At 36.5% G+C, this 12,187-nt stretch overlaps 1 long non-coding RNA gene across 1 annotated transcript; it reads left to right on the top strand.

The window, feature by feature from the left end:
• The first annotated feature begins 10,298 nt into the window (after positions 1 to 10,298).
• LOC128921609 (uncharacterized) lies at positions 10,299 to 11,808 on the top strand. Its single transcript, XR_008471040.1, has 4 exons — positions 10,299 to 10,427; positions 10,486 to 10,516; positions 10,585 to 10,637; positions 11,482 to 11,808. It is a non-coding gene; the product is annotated as an uncharacterized LOC128921609 (long non-coding RNA).
• Positions 11,809 to 12,187: the final 379 nt, after the last annotated feature.

Raw genomic sequence — 12,187 nt, 5'->3', positions numbered from 1 at the left:
TACATACATATATAAATATAAATAAGTTGTTTGCGCATTGTATATAAGGGAATCTGTAAGCGTACATTTACTAACATTGAAATTAACACAATTTGTCTCATTTAACACTGAAAACGCTCAAATCTGTTTTTTTGAGCCTTCTAATGGTAAACTGTGGTGAAACACGCTTATACACGCCGTAACAATGCTCTATTCACACAGAGTACGTATAATATAGAGAAGGTTCATGGTGTGCCGATTGTCACACTGGTCCGCTTTTCGAAGGGGTACTTGTTTCTACAAGCGTGTTTCACCACATGTAGCTATAAGCGTGTTTCACCACAGTTTAACATCAGAGGCCTTTGGTCAATAATATTTTCTATAATATCACAAAATCATAAACATCATCGCATTTGTAAATACATATGTGTGCACGTAAACAAATATAAAAGAATCATTCTAATTCTGAACATATGTCAATTTGTCAACAAGCAATATATGTATGTAAATATGTGCACTCATGCCTTTGTGTAAAATCTTCGTTGCCACGGACAACGATTGGCCGTAGCGTATGATTTTTTTGTTTTTATGGCATAGAGTTGTAATGATTGTGGACCGTACGCAGGCAAAGAGGCCCAGATGCCCACTATATAATTTCGTTAATTTTTATGCCTTGTTTCTTACAAAGATCAATAATAATTATTCTAAACATTACTTAATGTGTTGGTAGATAATAAAATGCATTTAAATTTATAGATAACCAATTAAAACTTCAATATTTGTCTATACATATTAAGCGCAATAATTGTTACGCCGGGATCACTTGAAACGGCCCTGTAAAGCTCGCTACATCGAAAAATTGATGGTCGCCAGCGCGACGCTACATTGCGTTATTGGTAGAAAATCGGCTTGCCGTAAATATGTATGAATATGTATGAGCATGCAAACATATCGACATACATTTTTGTGAGCCTCAGAATTTTTGTTGAAAAATATTTTAAATCGACTCAAGGGTAGTGTTGGGAACTATCGAGCGATTTCAACTATCGATTGTTAATGACTGAATGATTTTGACTATCGAATGAATTTTTTCGTTCATTCATTCATTCATTTATTTATTCAAATTCAATAACTAAGCAAAGGCGTGCTCTTCAAACAATAAAAAAGTACTGGAATTTTTTTCATTTTTAATTAAACCAATACAAAGGTTTAATTTAATTCAATATTTTAATAAAACATAAAAATAGTAAAGCACAGAAAAGATATTTAATATCATATAAAATAAATATAAATATCAGAAGAACGCAAAAAAATATTAATTATATATTAAAATTGCTATTTAAAAATATTATTTGATCTAGCTTTTCACCTTTAAGTCTATTTCTTCTATCATGAATTATTTGCCCAGCTTTAGAAAAAACCCTTTCGGGAGGAACTGAAGTAGCATACATAAATATTTTTTGGAAAGCTCGTAGAGTTCTGGAAAAGTTGCCTTTTTGCTGTCCCAATGGTATAAAGGGTTTTGATGTCTCTCAACGAAATCTTGTCTAAGATATTGTTCCAAAGAAATATGTGCATTAACACTAGGGGCGTTGTGACAAATAGTTTTTGTCCTTTGGTTCCGCTGTATGAATGCTGATACCTCTTCTTCCAACCATTTTTGAGCATTACTAGAGTTACTTTCATTTCCAAAGGCAATCTTTTTAAACCGTGGGTCTAAGAAGGTCGATTTGGCACACATCTTGTCAGACTCTAGTTGGCCAAGTCGTCTCGAAATTACTTCCAACAAACTACTTTTCAAGCATTCTCCCTCCGTAGTTTTCATTTGCTGGGATCTTATTGCATATTGCAGTCCCCTGACTATAGGCACTACTAGTGACATCGTTGGGTAGTTTTGTGCTGAAAGTTTTGTTGTCATATGCTCTATCGGCTTCAATACAGTGATAGAATCACGTAACCTTTCCCATTCTGATGCATTCAGAAAGTTCGGTGCACTTGGTAAGGAAGTTAGTACAGCAGAGAGCGGTTCTTTTATCAAGCATATACGATCCATCATTATAAGGCCAAAATTCCATCTAGTAGCAACGTCTTGCTTCATCTCAGTTCAGCTACTCCCATTTGCTTTTGCATATTTTTAAGTTTTTCTGCTGCTTGATGGAAATATGTTACTATAGCTCTGCATTTCGTTATAAGCTCTAAAATCTGAGGAGCAGTCTTTATAGCATCCACAACGCATAATTTTAGGGAGTGAGCGACACATGGGTGGTGGTGTTTTTGCAGTATATCCCTTATCGCTTTTTTAATATTTGCACCGTTATCACTCACTATCGTCACTATTTTGTTAAAAATTGACCACTCGTCAAAAATGCTTTTTAATTCTGTGGCTATATTTTGAGCAGTATGTGAGCCGAATACTTCTTTAGTTGCCAGGACTGCTGAGTTCATTTTGCTTTCCCAAATGAAATGACTAGTTACAGACAAAAAAGACTTCTGGCTGTCAGTAGTCCACATATCTGTTGTTATAGAAAGGTGTGAAATCTTTTGCAAAATGGCATGAAGCTTTTTCCGTGTCTCGTTATATTTTGAAGGCAACATTGTGTTGGAAAGAAGTTTTCTGTTTGGGATTGAATACAAAGGCTGAAGCTTTTTTGTATATTCTCGAAATCCTTCATTTTCAACAATAGAGAGTGGTTGCATATCTCTTGTAACCATTTTAATAAGAGACTCATCTATACTTCTCTTTTCAGTTTCCGAAAGCTCAGATCGCGTGCTTGTAACAAATAATTTTGTTTGCATTGCCCTTCTTTTTAAAGGTCCACCACCAAAAACATTTCTACTGGGTATTGTTGAAGAGCTTGTAGTTTCTACGTTCACAGGAGCTACCAAAGAAGCACTACTTATCTCACTTTCAATAGTTTCCACTGTTAAGTTCACATCTCTTTGCGTTGAAGAACAGCTTGGCATATTTAAGTCACTTACAGCAGGTGCTCGTTCGACTATCGCCGAAGAAGTCGCCTCCACACTATGTGATGATGGATGCTTTCGTCGTAGGTGATCGTTCATATTTGATGTGTTACCAGCAAACTTTAAATTTTTTTTACAAATATTGCAGTTGACGTTATTATCATTTTTAGTAAAAAACTCCCACACGGCTGATCTCTTTAATCCAGGGCGCATTTTTGTATTAACTAATTACATATGTATAAAAACATTTTCAGCATTTTCTTTACAAAATACATAAATACATTTTATATTACCACAGAAAACACTGCAATTAAAAATCTAATACCAAAATTTATATAAGTTGCGACCGAATTCAAATGTTTGACTATTGATGCTGCAAATAATACCAACAGTTAAAACGGTTAAGTGAATCTATACATAGCTACAATTTCGAATCGCAATACATAACCAAGTTGCCAACCTGCTTAATTCAAAGCCATTGGATTTTATCAAACCGACTAGAAACTGTCATTTAAACTTGCCAAATACCGATGGCCATATGAATCTACTTTAGTCATCTTATTAATTTGGCGATGCCTCCTACATTATCGCTTTATAAGTTTATATTTATTATTATTAATACTTTTCACTTAAATATATTTTAAGCATCTATTAACTTCTACCACTCATACATGCATTCAATTTAATTTCCATTATCACACATAATTCAACATAAATCATTCAACATAATTTTGAAATACACACAATTTAAGCATTATTCGTACATTTACTTGAAATGGAATAAATGAATTCGTACAAAAAGTCTTTGCTAGATATCTACTTGCATAAAATCATTCATTCGAAAAATCATTCTTCTTCTTCTTGACTGGCGTAGACACCGCTTACGCGGTTATAGCCGAGTCCAAAACAGCGCGCCACGTATCCCTCCTTCTGGCAGTTTGGCGCCAATTGGTTATTCCAAGCGAAGCCAGGTCCCTCTCCACCTGGTCCTTCCATCGGAGTGGAGGTCTCCCTCTTCCTCGGCTTCCACCAGCGGGCATCGAATACTTTCAGAGCTGGAGCACTTTCATCCATTCGAACAACATGACCTAGCCAGCGTAGCCGCTGTTTTTTTATTCGGTGGACTATGTCTATGTCGTCGAATAACACATACAGCTCATCGTTCCATCGTCTGCGGTATTCGCCGTTGCCAATTCTTAAGGGACCATAAATCTTCCGCAAAACCTTTCTCTCGAAAACTCCTAGTACCGTCTCATCGGATGTTGACATCGTCCACGCTTCTGCACCGTAAAGTAGGACGGGAATGATGAGAGACTTGTAGAGTTTGGTTTTTGTTCGTTGAGAGAGGACTTTACTTTTCAATTGCCTACTTAGTCCATAGTAGCACCTGTTGGCAAGAGTTATTCTGCACTGGATTTCGAGGTTGACATTGTTCGTGTTGTTGATGCTGGTTCCCAGGTATACGAAATTATCTACGACCTCGAAGTTATGACTGTCAACAGTGACGTGGGAGCCAAGACGCGAATGCGCCGACTGTTTGCTTAATGAAAGAAGATATTTCGTCTTGTCCTCGTTCACCACCAGACCCATACGCTTTGCTTCTTTATCTAGTCTGGAAAACGCAGAACAAACGGTATCAATATCATCGGCATACGCCAGGAGCTGTACACTCTTGTAGAAGATTGTACCTTCTCTATTTAGCTCTGCAGCTCGTATTATTTTTTCCAGCAATAGATTGAAGAAGTCGCACGATAGTGAGTCACCCTGTCTGAAGCCTCGTTTGGTATCGAACGGCTCGGAGAGGTCCTTCCCGATTATGACGGAGCTTTTGGTGTTGCTCAACGTCAGTTTACATAGCCGTATTAGTTTTGCAGGGATACCAATTTCAGACATCGCGGCATAAAGGCAGCTCCTTTTCGTGCTATCGAAGGCAGCTTTAAAATCGATAAAAAGATGGTGAGTATCGATTCTTCTCTCTCGGGTCTTTTCCAAGATTTGGCGCATGGTGAATATCTGGTCCATTGTAGATTTTCCAGGTCTAAAGCCACACTGATAAGGTCCAATCAGTTTGTTGACGGTGGGCTTTAGTCTTTCACACAGTACGCTCGATAGAACCTTGTATGCGATATTTAGGAGGCTGAACCCACGGTAATTGGCGCAGATTGTAGGATCTCCCTTTTTATGGATTGGGCAGAGTACACTGAGATTCCAATCGTCAGGTATGCTTTCTTCCGACCATATTCTGCAAAGAAGCTGATGCACCTTATCAGCTCTTCGCCGCCGTATTTGAATAGCTCGGCCGGTAATCCATCGGCCCCCGCCGCCTTATTGTTCTTCAAGCGGGTAATTGCTACTCGAATTTCTTCACGGTCGGGCAATGGAACGTCTGCTCCATCGTCGTCGATTGGGGAATCGGGTTCGCCATCTCCTGTTGTTGTACTTTCACTGCCATTCAGCAGGCTGGAGAAGTGTTCCCTCCACAAACTCAGTATACTCTGGTCATCAATAACTATATCACCTCTGGGAATCCTACAGGAGTGTGCTCCGGTCTTGAAACCTTCAGTTAGTCGCCGGATCTTTTCGTAAAATTTTCGAGCATTACCCCTGTCGGCCAGCTTGTCAAGCTCTTCATACTCACGCATTTCGGCCTCTTTCTTTTTTTGTCTGCAAATGCGTCTCGCTTCCCTCTTCAGCACTCGGTATCTTTCCCATCCCGCTCGTGTTGCGGTCGATCGCAACATTGCGAGGTAGGCAGTCTGTTTTCTCTCCACTGCGAGACGACAATCCTCATCATACCAGCTGTTTTTTTGACTTTTCCGAAAACCAATGGTTTCGGTTGCAGCTGTACGTAAGGAGTTTGATATGCCGTCCCACAGCTCCCTTATACAGAGATGCTGATGAGTGCTCTCAGAGAGCAGGAGTGCAAGTCGAGTAGAAAATCGTTCGGCTGTCGGTTGTGATTGCAGCTTCTCGATGTCGAACCTTCCTTGTGTTTTTTGACGTGTGCGCTTTTCTACACAGAGGCGGGTGCGTATCTTAGCTGCTACAAGATAGTGGTCCGAGTCGATGTTGGGAACACGAAGCGTACGCACATCAAGAACACTGGAGACATGTCACCCATCTATCACAACATGATCGATCTGGTTGCGAGTGATTCGATCCGGGGACAGCCAAGTAGCTTGATGGATTTTCTTATGCTGGAATCTAGTACTACAGACGACCATATTTCGGGCCCCGGCGAAGTCGATCAGCCTCAGACCGTTTGGTGATGTTTCGTCATGGAGGCAGAATTTTCCGACTGTTGTGCCAAAGACACCTTCTTTACCCACCCTAGCGTTGAAATCGCCAAGCACGATTTTGACATCGTGGCGGGGGCAGCGCTCATAGGTACGTTCTATGCGCTCATAGAAGGTATCTTTGATCACTTCGTCCTTCTCTTCCGTCGGAGCGTGGACTCAAATCAGCGATATATTGAAGAATCTCGCTTTGATGCGGATTGTGGCTAGTTCATCCACCGGAGTGAATGCCAGGACTCGACGACGGAGTCTCTCTCCCACCATGAATCCCACACCGAATTTGCACTCCTTTATATGGCCGCTGTAGTAGATATCACAAGGATCCACCTTCTTCCGTCCTTGTCCCGTCCATCGCATTTCTTGGATTGCGGTGATATCAGCCTTTACTCTTACGAGGACATCAACCAGCTGGGCAGAACCACCTTCCCAATTAAGGTTCCGGACATTCCAGGTGCATGCCCTTAATTCATAGTCCTTTAAACGTTTGCAGTGGTCGTCATCAAAAATGGGGTCTCTCAACCGAGGCTGTTTTGTCTTTTTCATTGGGGGGTGTTTTTATGTGGTGGGTCCCAAACCCTACTCACAACCGCATAGGCGGGTTTCGCCTTCTCACTTTAGCTCGCCTCCAAACGGATGTCTGTTGGCTACCCAGAGGATACTTGGTCTAAGACCGGAAGTCGTGAGCTGCTTGAGCCACATGTAAAAGAATCGTTCCTGGCCACTCCCAGGTGAATGACAATCAGAAACTTTCCTCACTTACGTGAACTTCTACATATGACTCCATCCATACATATGACTCGAAAAATCATTCAATAGCTAAAAAATACTAATGAATGAAAAAATAGTAATGAACGAAAAGTTAGTATCGAACAAAATACAGTATACTCTCGAAAAGTAAATCGATTGGTATTTTACTTTATTTTTTCGAATAATTTACTTTTCCAAATATATACATAAATTATCTGTTTTATAATATTAAATGCATTTTTAAACTTAAAATTTCTTTCGTTTATTTGCTTCAATAAAATATAGAGAATTTCCATGAAAAACATATTTACATTTACATTTACATACATACATATGTATTTACTATGAAGAGAAAAAATCTTGAATATTCTTTTGTTTTTTTTTCTTTTGCAATATATTTTCTAACCATTTTTGTACGACAATACAAAAAGTCTGACACCTGATTTGCATCGTTTCATTTTTAAACCAGTGGATCAAGTAGGATAGTTTATTTACTAAAAAGACGCGATAAACAAGAGAGTAAGTGTTTTTGCAACATCGTGAAAAACGCTGCTTGCTTCGTTTCGAATTTTTTATCACACTCTTTGAAAAGTAAATTAAAAAATTTACTTTTTCGAGGTGCATGTGTAATCTTAAAGGTGATTAACTTTTCCGAGATTATTTACTTTCTGAGAATTTACTTTTCGAGAGTATACTGTATTCGTTTTCAACGAAATATTGGTATGAACGAAAAAAATCGAATGAACGAAAAAATAGTAATGAGTGATTTCTTGAAAACTATCGAATTAATGAAAATTGCTGAACTATCGAATAACTTGATTGTTTTTATTCGACAGTCCCCAACACTAGTGGCTGGCAAAAATGTATGTCAATATGTTTGCATGCTCATACATATTCATACATATTTACGGCAAGCCGATTTTCTACCAACAACGCAATGTAGCGTCGCGCTGGCGACCATCAATTTTTCGATGTAGCGAGCTTTACAGGGCCGTTTCAAGTGATCCCGGCGTAACAATTATTGCGCTTAATATGTATAGACAAATATTGAAGTATTAATTGGTTATCTATAAATTTAAATGCATTTTAATATCTACCAACACATTAAGTCATGTTTAGAATAATTATTATTGATCTTTGTAAGAAACAAGGCATAAAAATTAACGAAATTATATGGTGGGCATCTGGGCCTCTTTGCCTGCGTACGGTCCACAATCATTACAACTCTATGCCATGAAAACGATAAAATCATAAGCTACGGCCATTCGTTGTCCGTGGCAACGAAGATTTTACACAAAGCCATGAGTGCACATATTTACATACATATATTGCTTGTTGACAAATTGACATATGTTCAGAATTAGAATGATTCTTTTATATTTGTTTACGTGCACACATATGTATTTACAAATGCGATGATGTTTATGATTTTGTGATATTATAGAAAATATTATTGACCAAAGGCCTCTGATGTTAAACTGTGGTGAAACACGCTTATAGCTACATGTGGTGAAACACGCTTGTAGAAACAAGTACCCCTTCGAAAAGCGGACCAGTGTGACAATCGGCACACCATGAACCTTCTCTATATTATACGTTCTCTGAACCTTCTTATATTATACGTTCTCTGATTCATATTCTTGAAGTATATCGTAACGCCAAAGAAAAGTTATCGAAGTGTTTATACATATTTGATATAGTATACTTTAAGGCGCTTTTTTCAATAAATGTTTTTTTTAAGCAACGAGACACATCAGCAGTCCTTAATGAATTTTATGCTATTTTCTATTGACTCTAAACAACGGTATCGCTGTACTTGTTGCGCTTACGCTAATCTGCCCAACAATTTTAGTCTTCCATATTTATTTTAGTTTATTTTTTTGTTAATTGGAGATATGTTGGAAATATAGGTATATGAGTGCTGGCGTGTATACCAAAAGAAGTAGTGGTGATATCTGCTCCAAACTTTCTTCTAAAATATGTTATACTTCTAGCGTCTCATGCTCCTCGCTTGCGCCTAATCCGACTACTCTCCCTGGTTGTCCAGCTAATTACCAAACTGCATCGAATTCGCTACAGCTTCTCCCAAAGGAGACAATGTTATCTGTTTATTAACTGCTCCTCTTGTTGCTCTAGCCACGCCCTTTTTGTGAACCATTTTTTTTTTTCGTTTTGAATTTTAAGTCCTTTCATATCTTAATTACAGTTTTAGATATAAAAATGCAATTTTGTTAATGTCAACCATCTCCAACGAGAGATGGCGGCGCGAATGGAGTTAGTTGTATGGAAATATACAAAAAAGTCGAAATTTAAAGTTTTTATCCCTTTTCTATAATCTTTGGCATATGCAGGATATTTTTCCATTTCAGAAATAAAAATTTCAAACTGTTTCCGACTTGGTATTTACATCTTCACTTCAAATATTCCTTCAAACAACAAATATAGCAACGACAAAGAACGATTGTTTCTATGTCGTTTCTATACTCGTTTCAAATTGGGGAATCTCAATTTATTTTCGACAAATGTCGTTAAGACCGATTTCACACAGGCAATTTTTGTTGCGGCAATTCTTAGTTTTATAGGAGAGGGGGCGACCAAGGGAAGCGAAAGAGAGAGAAATTCTCCTCTCTTCGTCGCCCCCTCTCCTATAAAGTTAAGAATTGCCGCAACAAAAATTGCCTGTGTGAAATCGGTCTAACGCCAACAGGAATGTCAAATAAGCGTTCTTATTTCGTTTAAAAACGATAAACAACGGGAATAGGGCCGAAAATAGAACTACACTACAAGACGGAGGTAACAAACAAAAGATGAACAAACTGCACAAACACAATCAAACTTTTTCAGCTGTTTACACATGCATTTACAACACTTAGATTTGTTTACAATTTGGAATTGAATTGGAGAAAGCTTTAGTTAGAACGAGAAAAAATATTGCCCTGTAAGCATATTGATATAATAACATGGTGTCACTTATTGTAGCAGCGTAGAACTTTCGAAGCGATGGAATATGTGCTGCAAGCAAATCCAAAACTATGGACGCAAACGCTGCTACATGGAACACAAATCATTCACACACCAGATATTACGTTTAATGTCACTTTTTTGCGTGCAATTAAACCTTTTGGTCAACACAAGCACGAGAATTGGAACGACATGGTTTAGGTGCTTTTGAAACCGTTCCCTGCAAGACGGAGGTAACAAACTGCACAAACACAATCAAACTTTTTCAGCTGTTTACACATACAATTACAACACTTACATTTGTTTACAATTGGAATTGAATTGGAGAAAGCTTTAGTTAGAACGAGAAAAAATATTGCCACTGTAAGCATATTGATATAATAACATGCTAAAAGAAGACATATATTACATTTAAAAAAAAGAAAAACTGAAATTGAAGCGGCAATTTGGCCATTTTATAAAAAATTTGGGCTTGGAGAGGTAAGGTTACTTTTTGGTTAAATTTTATTGTTAATATTAATTGATTTGTTTTTTATAGAGGAGATATATAAAAGAATTAATTTTAAAAGGTAAGTGTGATTTGTGTTTATCTAATAATTTGTGTGTTTTTACTAATAAAGTTTTAATAAAATTGCAGGCAAAATCAAAGCAAAGACAACGACCGGGACTTAATTTTATACAAAAGAAAATGTAAGTTATTTTAATATTATCATAATTAATTAGCTTTAAAAATAAAGTGTGTAGGTAAAAAGCGAAAAAAATAAATGAATTGGATATACAAGCGGTTGGTACTCAACTCATTATATGTGCATTAAATATGTGCGTTTGAATATTAACCTCAATGGTTAAATATAAAATGATAATATGCAAAAATTCAAGTGCTAAATTAAATAATCATAATATTAAAAGAAAAGTGCTAAATATAAGAAGAACAAGTAAGGAAAGGCTAAGTTGGGGTGCAACCGAACATTTTATACTCTCGCAATTTATTTAGAGATTTACCTATATTTTCGCTTCCCTGTAGATAAAGTATATGTATTTTGAAATCTCTTCTGAAAGTGTATAAATCCCAATGTCCTTCCGTGCTGTGAATAAATGTTGCAAGTATTATTTTTTACTTAAGTTTCTTTTTTATTTTTTTGTATTTGTGCGGTTTTGCCAATCTATAATAGAATCTGATATTGCGAATAGTAGCGTGTACGAAGTTTTATTTGGGCATCAAGATTTCAATTCAAATTATCGCATGACCGAATATACAGTCGGATGACCATTGCGGCTAAAATTTGAAATATAATCTATACCATCTTTTAAGTTGAACCAAAACAGTCGTGTGCCTTCATATCATAATTGATATTTATGGTTACAATTGATAGTTATATTTAATAACATTTTATACTAATATTTTCGTTTATGCAATATAATACAATAATCCACATAATCTATTAAGCATATTATGTAGATAATTTATTATGTAGATATTATGGAGATAATTAATTGCATATATAAATCAGCTAATACTTTTCTTATTTTCCAGGCAACAATATATATATTATATTTGTTCCTGCTATTCCTGCAAGGACCACGTGACGACAGGGCTTTATTTCGCCAACAATGTTAAAATACATACATATATGTAGATTAAGAATAAAATAAGATTATATATCATTTGAATTGTTAAATTAGAACATAAATTGCATAATTATAATAATTTATATATAAATATAATTTTAATGTTAATAACTTGCAAATGTAAAAAATTAATAATAGCTTAAACTGTTTAAGTTTATAAGATTGTACTATCTACTTATTTGATTTTGTAATGATTGAAAATGTAATAAAATAAATTAAAAAACAAAAAAAAAATGAATTGTTTTTACCTGTTAGCGGAAAGATATAACAAATATAGGTAACAAACTGCTAACCAAAACAATGACGCGTTCGGTAACAAATACATCTGTTCTGAATAACATAGGGGTAACATAGGTGCTAACATATGCTTCAGCAGAGGTAACATATATATAACATGCCAAACATGAAAATATATGATGCCATTAACAGACGGTAAGTCGTCAAAACTTGACCAATAGGAGGCAAGTATAAGTGTTATCGTAGAACGGGACCACTTATGCAAAATGTAATTGGATAGAGTGAGAAGACCATTGAACGAGTAGGGGCATAGTGTTACTTCTTTCCCACGCTTCGAACAAAAGTAACAGACAAATTAATTTTTGCTAATGTTT

Source organism: Zeugodacus cucurbitae, chromosome 4 (assembly GCF_028554725.1).
Source record: "Zeugodacus cucurbitae isolate PBARC_wt_2022May chromosome 4, idZeuCucr1.2, whole genome shotgun sequence".
NCBI lineage: Eukaryota > Metazoa > Arthropoda > Insecta > Diptera > Tephritidae > Zeugodacus > Zeugodacus cucurbitae.
This window is presented reverse-complemented; position numbering and strand designations above follow the sequence as displayed.